This window comes from Drosophila willistoni, unplaced genomic scaffold (assembly GCF_018902025.1).
Source record: "Drosophila willistoni isolate 14030-0811.24 unplaced genomic scaffold, UCI_dwil_1.1 Seg569, whole genome shotgun sequence".
NCBI lineage: Eukaryota > Metazoa > Arthropoda > Insecta > Diptera > Drosophilidae > Drosophila > Drosophila willistoni.
Window position 1 is genome coordinate 110,024 of NW_025814490.1, and position 8,285 is coordinate 118,308.

An 8,285-nucleotide genomic window follows, 5' to 3' on the forward strand; every position below is an offset into this window, starting at 1 on the left:
CATCAAATCAACAGAGCACACGCATACACACACAGACGCAACGCTACATGAACTGTATGTGTATGCGTGCCGTGCTTTGCTTAGGGAATAATGGAAGAAGAAAAAATTGTAGTTAAAAGAGAAGTAATATTTTGTTTGTGAATTGATGAATAGAGTTGCAGGGCAAGAAATTTCAAAAAGAAAAAATATTATTGCCAAGCATACTGCAAATGTATATAAAGTTCGGCATAGCCGAAGTTAGTTTCTTTCATATATTTCAATATATTTACTTTTTTAATTATATTTAGGGCCGGGGCTAACTTCGACCGCGTCAAAGTTTGTATACCCTAGCAACTTTTTAGGTAACTCTTTCCTTACCTATAGCCATCAAAATGGAAAAACGTTTTTTCTAAAAAGGCTAAAGTTTGCGAAAGAACCGCCTACAATCTTAGCATAAGAAATAACGAAGATATTGATCAAAGTCACTGTTTTCCACCGATCGTTCCTATGGGAGCTATATGATATAGTCACCCGATCTTTATCAAATTCGGAACAGTCATTAACAGATATATTAAACTAAAAAATATTTAATTTGAAAGCAATCGCGTTAAAAGGACGAAGTTACTTTTCTTAATCGTTCCTATGGGAGCTATATGATATAGTCACCCGATCTTGATCAAATTTGGCATAGTCGTTTATATGTCTAATTAACTCACCAATATTAAATTTCACGACAATAGCTCAGAAAATAATGAAGTTATTGAGAAAAGTCACTGTTCGTAACTTTGCCATTTGTATTGGTGCTATATGATATAGTGATCCGATCCGACTGAATCCGAGATATACAACCCCTGCAGTATATACAAGCCTACATGCAAAATTTCAGCTCTGTAGTTCTTACGGTCTAGGAGGAGTTTGCGTTGATCCAGACGGACGGACGGACGGACATGGCTAACTCGTCTCATCATGCTGATCAAGAATCTATGGTCGCATATGCTTCCTTTTATGACCAAAATTAATATACCCTTTTTGCAATTATATTTTTAATTATATTTCTTTTATTTGTATACTTAATAATATATATTTAATTAAATTAATATTTAATATATATAATTTATTTATTTAATATACTATAAACAATTTTTTTTGTTATCTCCTTTGTTTTGGTTTTAGTCGTGCCCCCTCTCCTCATTTTAGAGAGAACCATCGATATCATTGAGAAAAGAGTTCTATGGCGTCAAGTTGTGTCGACCGGTTGTGTTCCTCGTGGCTGCTCGAATAAAAAGAGTACAGTTATGTAATAATTAAGTGATAAATATATAAAGAAATAATGTTGAATAAAACTGTACGATTGATTGTGAGTAAAAACGGCCTAGAAATTCGGGAGGAAAAAGTGGGATTGCGCTAACGATCCCACAAATTGGTGTCAGAAGTGGGATTGCACTAACAGTCCCACAAATTGGTGTCAGAAGTGAGATATGTACATTTACATGGTGCATCGAACTTAAAAGATGTTGTAATAATTAAAAACCCAGAGGGCCGGGGCTAACTTCGAGTTCGACAAAGTTTCTATACCCTTGCAACATTTTTGGTAACTCTTTTCTTACCTATAGCCATCAAAGTGGAAAAACGTTTAAGCTAAAAAGGCACTGTTTTCCACCGATCGTTCCTATGGGAGCTATATGATATAGTCACCCGATCTTGATTAACTTTGGCACACTCGTTTATATGTGTAATTATCTCACCAATATTAAATTTCACGACAATAGCTTAGAAATTAACGAAGTTATTAAGAAAAGTCACTGTTCGTGACTTTGTCATTTGTATGGGAGCTATATGATATAGTGATCCGATCTGGCTGAATCCGAGATATAGAACGCCTGCAGTATATAGCCTACATGCAAAATTTCAGCTCTGTAGCTCTTACGGTCTAGGAGGAGTTTGCGTTGATCCAGACGGACGGACGGACGGACGGAAGGACATGGCTATTTGAACTCGTCTCGTCGTGCTGATCAAGAATATATATACTTTATATGGTCGAAGATGCTTCCTTCTATGCGTTGCACACTTTTGAACAAAATTAATATGCCCTGTTTGCAAGGTTAAAAAAAACGTTCGAAGCGAAAAATTCATTAAAATTGAGTCGCCAATAACAGAAAAAGTTCGAAAAAAAATATGTGTTTGATTTAACCTTAATGTACAAAGAGCGGTAAAAAAATTTTTGTAAATGTGTTGGAGTATCGTCGTGGGAACTATTCACTGAGATGGGAGATTTATGTGGCAAATAACCTAGAGTGGGAGATTCTTGAGAATTGGTGGCAAGCGAAGCTTGTAAAAATGGCGGCAAGAGAAGCTACAACAATTGGCGGCAAGAGCGAGAAAGCATTAGACGCACAAGTTTGGCGGCGTCACTGCGAAAAATTTGTACAAGAGGTAGACATCGGCATTGGCGGCAAGAGCAAGAAAGCATTAGACTCACAAGATTGGTGGCGTCACTGCGAAAAATTTGTACAAGAGGGAGACATCGGCATTGGCGTCACGAGTGAGACAGCGTTAGTGAGAGCATTCGTGAAAGATCGACATATCAACAGAATTGGCGCGAATAAACCGCGTTGGTGAGACAACACGAGCGAGCGAGAAGGCAACATAGTGGTGAGCCAGATGTTTATGTTAATTAACATTATGTTTACAGAACGAAAGATGTTATAATTTGAATTGAGTTGATGCAATCATTAAATTAAATCAATATAAATTTATGTCAAAATTATAACTAATAATTTAAAGATTGGCTTGAATTAAAGTAAAGTACCTTAATGTTGATTCAAAAGTAAAGTAAATTAATTTTGATTCAAAAGTAAAGTAAATAAATTTGGAAGAAAGAGAAAATTAAATTACTAACAATAGAGTAAGATTATACTTTTGTAAAATATATTTAAATTTCAGCTGTAACGAGTAAGCTACGACGAATATAAAATGAATAGAGACGAAGTATTAAGTTTAAATGTAAATGAGCTCAAAGCAAAGTTGGCCAGTTTGAATTTGGCAAGATCGTCTTCTCGAACATTTCAGTTTGGTGGCTGACAAAGTCGACGTTGAATCCGAAAGTGATGATGGGGGATCATTTCAATCTACGGCACAAACTGCAGTTAGAAATAATTTTACTTATATGTATAATCAATTATACATTTCGATTTCTGTCACTGCTCAAATGTAAAAATGTACATCAGTCAGCTAGCTAGAAAAATTGGCCATGTCCGCCTGTTTCTAGCGCTATGGAAGCAATAGCTAATTGGATGAAATCCGGTCCTAAATAAGATAAGCTACTCGGGACACCCAATCGAACTGCCAAACAACCAAATTTCCCCATTGTAAAGAGCAAAAGATATAAAATTGCATTAACAATCCAGATGTTTACTTATTTTCAAATACAAATATGGGTCGAATAAAGAAATTAGAAATTTTAAAAAATTTGTAGAATCGTTGTCAATTCTAATGCAAAAAAATTCAATATATACGTAAGCCTAATTTTCTTTCATATGCTTTGTCCTCCTCTTTCATCACCTTAATCAAAACTGTCACACCTAATACCCACTTCTGAGAATGTCGGTTTCAAATCACATTACCCAGTAGAAGATTGTAGATGGAGAAGCTGTCAGGAAGGCCTCGGCGGGGAGTGCGATTTATAGGAACAATAGAAATGCCAGACTCGTACGTTTAGGTGGATAATTAATATAAGTTTATTAACTAATTGAGACTTAACAAGAAAATGACGTTTGCAAAGCGATGCCGTTGGATTCGTTCGTGGTGGTCGTTCGTTACCACCGATCGTAGGAGCTTCTTTGTTCGCACCCTTTCTCGTCAACGTTTTGTTACCAACTCTTTGATACTTATCGATAACACCAGGGGTAGAGCATAACGTCGCTTGCCCAGGGATGAATCAGTATGTTAATGAACTGTCTGGTGACAGCTCGGCCAATCCTGCATTCGGATCGCCCTCGATTCGAGTATCTTCGTCGTCAGATACATCCAATTCGGGAATATTTGAACACCAGGGTTGCATCTTATCCGAGGAATATACAGAACAGTATTTACGTCCTGTAACCTGTATGCCGGGGACATCTTTGATTAAATAACGATCGTTTCCAAGGATTTTGGCCACTTGATAAGGACCTCGGTATCGTGGTTCCAGTTTACGCGATTCGCCTGTCGCGGCTGGTTCGTGTTCTACTACTACAAGATCACCTGTGGAATAAACAAAGGGGTAAGTGTGTTTGGCGTCAAAACGTTTCTTCCATTTAGCTCTTTCTGATGCGATATTGGCTGCGGCTTGACTTCGAAATTCGGTGATGGTTTCGTTGGAATATGGCTTATCCAGATCTGCGTGTATCGCTGCAGTAAGGTTGTTCTGCTCGACATCAATAGCGTTGAAATTAAATACGAGATCAATTGGACTGAATCCAGTGGTACTGTTTTTCTGCGAGTTGACGGTCCATTGAAGGTTATGAAGAGTCAGATCCCAATCCTTAGGATTTTCGTTCATCGTTCGTATATAGTTGAGAATTATTTGATTAGCGCATTCCACTTGACCATTTGCACAGGGTGTTCGTACAGCATTCTTGACGTGTTGGATATGGTTTTGCTTACGGTCTTTTATAATAAAATTTGGCAAGCCAAAGTAACTAGAAACTTCGTTTAGCGTTGATAGAACAGGTAATGATTTTGTACTTTTAACTGCTTTTACGATTAGAAATTTACTGAATGAATCAGATATAGCCAGTATATGAGTGTTTCCTCGTTTGCTTCGAATAAAAGGACCCAAATGATCCGCGTGAAGTCGACGAAAAGGAACCGGTTCAACATCGTTGTAATGCATGCGACCTTCAGGCTTTCCTCCTTTAGACTTATAGTAGCAGCATTGGATGCATGTGGAAATATAGTCCTTCACGTATTTCCTCATCTTTGGAAACCAAAAACGTTTTTGAATCCTCTCAATGGTTTTATCAAGACCGAAGTGTCCGACATCATCATGGCAACTTTTAACAATACGCCATCTAACTGCCTTTGGCACAACAAACGCGATAGTGTTTTCCGTTTTCCGATAAAGGCGATTATTTTCGATGACACAATCAATACGTAGTTGCTTCAGTTCATCACTGTGACGCTTTCCCTTCAGTACTGCGATTATTTCGGCAAGTATTTTGTCCTGTAGTTGCATTGTTAACAACCAGTCGTCGATTTCTGAAATTATGGTTCTAACAAATTCATCTAGTGATCCTTCCGGGGGTAAATTTGGAGCACGGCTCAACGCATCTACATGAGCCATTTTGCTACCATCTCGATGAATAAATTCACAGTAGTAATCCATTATTTTAATCCACCAGAGCGCCACCTGTGGAATGAGTTCTTTATTCGTTTTAACCTTGGCAATAGCTGAGCAATCCGTCACCAGACGGAATGATTTTCCCAAAAGGTAGACTCTGAACCTTTGGAGTGTTTCTACTACTGCAAGCGTTTCCAATGCGTAACTGTGGTATTTACTCTCAGCATTGGTACAGTGTCGACTAAAATAACAAACGGGACGCCAATCTTTGTCATTATGTAACTCTAGTAAAACTCCTGCTAGGCCTAAAGCACAAGCATCGGTGTGTACTTCGTGTTTAGCCGAAAAATCGTATAGAGTGAAACCAGGTTCGCTACATAGTTTTTCGATTAATTAATTAAATGCATTTTGCTGGGCTTCTCCCCAACTAAATGTATTCGCCTCCGTTTTGCGTAGCAGTTCTGTTAAAGGACGTGATATTAATGAATAATTTTCAATAAATTTTCTGAAGAAACCTGTGAGACCAAGGAATCTTCTTACTTCTCTTACGTTTGTAGGTACTTTAAAATTTTTAATTGCGCTTACTTTACATTCGCCAGGTTTTATTCCATCTTTATTGACTATGTGGCCCAAAAACGTAATTTCGGATTGCAGAAACTTGCATTTGTCGTATCGTAGGGTTAAGCCACTGTCTTGTAAGATTGAGAAAAACTTCTTAATTCGTTGCATACCAGATTCGAAGGTCTTACTTGGGATTATTACGTCATCTAAATATGCGAGGACCTCACCTGATTCCATACGTTTTATGATTTGGTTCATTACCGACTGAAAGACTGCCGGAGCGTTAACGAGTCCAAAAGGCATTCTGTTGTATTCGTAATGCCCGTCAGCTGTAACAAACGCCGTGTACTGTTTGGACGATTCACTTATCTCGATTTGATGGTATCCCATACGTAGATCAAGTTGCGTAAAATAGACGTTTCCAGCTAGTTGAGCGAATTGCTCTTGCATGTTTGGCATAGGAAATGGAATTTTGACCGTAATACTTTTAATACTTGACGACGATAGTCGACGCAAAGACGATGTTCTCCATTCTTTTTATCTACGATGACGATAACCGAGGCGTACGTCGAATCCGAAGGACGAATGTCGAATGACGTTTTACAATAATTCAGATATGAAATTCGTAACAATAGGTCTGAGCGCAAACGGTGTTCGGTATGGTTTCGTATAACATGGGACGTTTGATGTTAAAACGATTTTCATTTTCGATATTGAGCGTTTACCTAATTCGTTGGTCTTGTGCAAGAAACAAGCAGCATTATCTGTTAAGACTTTTTCCAATTTTTCGTTTTCCGTATCCGCTCGATTTTGAGTCGTTTCTATTTGGCGTATGTTTTCGATAAAACATTTGTTGTCGAGAATAATTAGTTTATTGCCATCTCGACAAAGAATATCCTTACCCAATAAAACTTTTTCAGATATTAAGTCATTTTCCACTACAAGAATTTCAACCTATCTTGTCAACAACGACTTTCGCATTTAGTTTTTGGTTACAGAAAAATGTTTCTCCTCCAAATCCATTCAGGGTTATTGCACATCGTTACAAAACGCCTACGTTTTCTGCAAATGATTTTCGAATCAGAGTAAGTGTACTACCTGGAACGACGAATGCGTTTGTTTCGTTTCCGTTAACTGAAATAAATTTACAGATATCTGAGTTGATGTTTGAGTCAATTTTATTTACTTTCGAAACGTTTTTAAATTTTTCAGGGCAGTTGGTAGAGTCGTGATTAGTACGATTACAATGAGTACATCGAGGTTTACGCTGTGGAACAGGATCTGAGGAATAATGTCCCATCTTTTGACAATTAAAGCATTTGATTGACGGCTCTATCTTTTCTTTGGGTGTCCGTTTTATTACAGATTGACTTGACTTCTGCGTATTACCGTTGCACTCACGTTTATTTTGAAAACTATGTGGATTATATTTGATTTCGTTATGAGCCGAATAGGCATGTATACCTGGTAAAAGTTCGTTACATAGGTATAATGGTTAAATACCTTTCTCTTAAGATCGTAATCGTTGATTCCGTTTATAATATGTGTAACAATTGCTGAATCAGATAACTCACCCTTTTTACCAATAGCTTCCGTTGTTTCCCGATGGTTTTCAGAATTTTTAAATAAACATCAGCTGCGTTGCTGATACATGCGAAGTCGTTGCATCCACCCAGTAACGAGCTGCAACTTGCATCTTTTGGTGAATTGTAAAAATTATCTTTCTGTCGTCCCATTTATATGCGTTTTTCAGAGTTTCCACACGTTTAACAAACTGATGCGAATCCAATGATTTTACGGACGATGGATTAAATTCAGGAACAAGAGCTATAATTTCGCTCATGTTTTCAAAAGAATGATTAAAATTATTATATTTTTCTTCGCAGTTGAATTCGTGTTGTCGTTGGGTTGCGAAATTCTGAGAATTTTCCATATACTGACCTACATTTGTGTTTTACCTACTTTTGCTTAGGTAATTCCGTGACGTTGTAACATAATTATCTTGCTGTGATGTAACGACGTTATTGTACTGCTGGATCGTAGCAATGTTACCACTTTGATGAGTCGGAGCGAAGGGTACGTGTTGGTAAGGCGTAACCATATAGCCGTGTTACCAGTAAGCGTGCTGCTGAGAGCTGCATAGCCGAGTTGTTGCGAAGTATCGACATGATCTGCTGAGACGTGGCAGTGTTACCGAGTTGCTGAAACGTAGAAACATTACTGAACTGCTGAGTCGTAGCAGTGTTACCGAGTTGCTGAATCGTAGCCACTCTATCGTACTGCTGATACGTAGCATTGTTATTGTTTGGCAAATACGTTACGTTTGTTCGTTCGTTTGTCAAATGCACGTTTCTTTCTCCAGAAACTTCTTGTACGTTTACGTCACTAAGCTTAATTGGTGACGAAATCATTGCAGGTTGGAATG

The 8,285-nt window shown here is 37.8% G+C and overlaps 1 long non-coding RNA gene across 1 annotated transcript; it reads right to left on the minus strand.

Annotated features, from left to right (window-relative positions):
- Positions 1-6,423: 6,423 nt before the first annotated feature.
- On the minus strand, positions 6,424-7,542 carry LOC124461625. Its single transcript, XR_006955165.1, has 3 exons — positions 7,435-7,542; positions 6,763-6,994; positions 6,424-6,681 (listed from the first exon to the last, which is right to left on the minus strand). It is a non-coding gene; the product is annotated as an uncharacterized LOC124461625 (long non-coding RNA).
- Positions 7,543-8,285: the final 743 nt, after the last annotated feature.